The sequence below is a fragment of the Desmodus rotundus genome, chromosome 7 (genome assembly GCF_022682495.2).
Source record: "Desmodus rotundus isolate HL8 chromosome 7, HLdesRot8A.1, whole genome shotgun sequence".
NCBI classification, from domain to species: domain Eukaryota; kingdom Metazoa; phylum Chordata; class Mammalia; order Chiroptera; family Phyllostomidae; genus Desmodus; species Desmodus rotundus.
In genome coordinates this window covers 7,771,068-7,773,702 of record NC_071393.1, presented here as the reverse complement: position 1 = coordinate 7,773,702, position 2,635 = coordinate 7,771,068, and positions in this window count along the sequence as shown.

The following is a 2,635-nucleotide window of genomic DNA, read 5'->3' as shown; positions in this document are numbered from 1 at the left end:
GGGAGAGCTCACGGAGAATTCAAGAAAACCACATTTTTGGCACCCATATGAACCTCAAAATTATTCATTTACGTTTATTTATATCTTATTTTATCCCTCCAGGAAGAAACAGTGCCCTTCAGATGAGATTATTAATACACAGCTTGTATTGATTATTTGTCATGTGCCAAGAACTGCAGGTACAGTGTCCCATTCGACTTACTACAGTAACTCTAGAAAGCAACCATTCTTATTCCCATTTGTCGTGGGTTGAACGGTGACCCACCCTTCCCCAAAAGAGATGTCCCCCTGGAATCTGAGAGTGTGAGCTTACTTGGAAATAGAATCTTTCCAGGTGTAATGAAACTAGGGGTGTTGAAATGTGGTATCTTGGATTATACGGCTGTGCCCTACATCCAAGGAGAAGTGTCCTATGAGAAGAGGAGACACAGGAATGGAGGAGAAGACTGAGGCAGAGATTCAAGTCATGTGTCTCTATCCAGCAACACCAAGGATTGCCAGTGGCCACCAGAAACTAGGAGAGAGATGGGGACACTCTCCCTCACAGCCCCCAGAACGAGCACCCCTTGATTTATGATGTAGATCCCCCAGAACTGAGAGCGGATGGATTTCTGTTGTTTTAAGCCACCTGGTTTTTTGCAATTTCTTATAGCAGCCCCAGGGAATGGATACACCCTTTTATAGATTAAGGAACTGGGGCCCAGAGGGGCTAAGCCACTCGTCTAAGCTCCGCAACCCACAGTGCCGTGGCTGGAGTAAAACTCACAGCCTCATAGCTGATTCCAGCACGGCATGCAGGAACAGGCGTTCCCCCGCCGTCAACGGTAGCAGTCTTAGAAGGCAGGGCTTTCCGGAGGCTTCTGCTTTCTTCGCTATTTTATATACTATTCTAGTCAAATGTTCTGTAATGAACAATATTGACTAATCTGAAAACAAAACAATTTTCCTTGGGGACAATGCATAACAACAGAAAGTGTGCATGGAAAGAGGTAGCAGACACTGGCGTTGGTCTTGAAGAGTTCCTGCCGTTGCGTGTATCAGTCAGTCTCCCCGGGACCTCCTGCGGCAGGTGCTGATACGGCCGCATTTCACAGAGGAGAAGCCCGAGTCTCACAGTGAGCAAGTACTGGAGCCATTGCGTTTGCATCTCCGCTCAAGAGAGTCTTCGCTTGCCCTCACCATTCCTTCGGACCTTCCTTGAGGACCACGCTTCCAGCGTGGCTTCCTGAATTATAAGACACACAAGAAGCACACATCCTTGTCCTTTTACAGACTAATCCACGGTCAGGTCTCCAAAGTGCCCCCAGCTTGCAGAGGGACAGAGGTGAAAGTTCCCTAGCGTTAAAGGCTCTTCCATGGGTGTGAAGAGAGGAGACAAAAATGAGAGTCCCTAATTCCGTTCTTTTGAGAAAACCCAGAGCAAGCCTTGTTCTCTTAAGCTCACAAAGGAATGCGGAATTTTTCCACTAGCAAGTTTAAACCTATTTAAGCAATTTAAACCTACAGTCTAGATCTCAGTGGTTTGGAACTGGATTCTCTACAGCCCATGTTTTAGCCAAGAACAGAGAGGGGAGATTCAGACTGAATCTCTGGCTCTTTTGGATCTGTGCTGTCTTGGCTGAGTCATGTGGGGAGGGCTCTGGGGTTTCTACTACTCCTACTACCTGATTAGAGACCCTAGCCATTCCCGACATTCTCCAAGTGTCCCTCTGCGCCTGGTACCTGGCCACACCCTTGACAGGCATCATCTCCTGGATGCTGTTGAACGAACCTAAGTGGTGGTTCTGTCACCTCCAATGTCCAGACAGTGAAACTGAATCTTGGTAGAAGGCGCTTGGATGTGGTGGGACCTGGGACTGAGCCAGAATCTCTGTCCTTGGGCCCGGGGTCCCTCTGCGGAGCTTCCCCTCCACCACTGGACAGTCAGAACCGTGCCGGGTGCAGATGAATTAAATTCCACCGATGAAATGTTCCTCTTTCGTATCCAGGAGGCATGGACTTCAGAACCTGCATTACACCCAGAGGCACTGGAAATGTTATGGGGAAAATGATTCAGGACAAGTAACCCAGGATAATGGTATTAACGGTCAATGTCAAGGCTGGGTGCTTCCTGGACCCCAGGCTGCTCCTCACAGTGGCGTGAAACTGGAAAGCAGTTTCCGTTCCTGGGCTTCATCTTTCCCATTAACACAGGGGGATATCATTCTAAAACCACCTGAGGAATTTTTTATTTAAAGTTCTAAGATTTATCTTTGACTTCTAAACCCAGATCAACTGGGGAGAGCCTCACTCACTAATTACTTAATTACTATAGCAGATACTTAGTGCTATTTACTGGGCAATTAGCTGCTGGAAATGAGGGGGCGTATCTATCAGGGTTACCTTCGGGAAGCGTGACAGCCCACTCCCGTTAGGATAATTTGAGGAGTTTCATAAAGGAGCTAAGGCAGGGGGTCAGTGGGACACCGAGGGGGTGTGAGGATTGTGCAGCGTCTGTGAGGATTGTGCAGCGTCTGGGCACTGACAATACTGGGGTTTTTACGACCCCTAGACATGAAGGAAGGGGGACGTTTTTACCTGAATTGGAGGAAGAAAGCTCTGGAGAGGGGGCTCCTCTGAAGAGCTGTGTGACCTT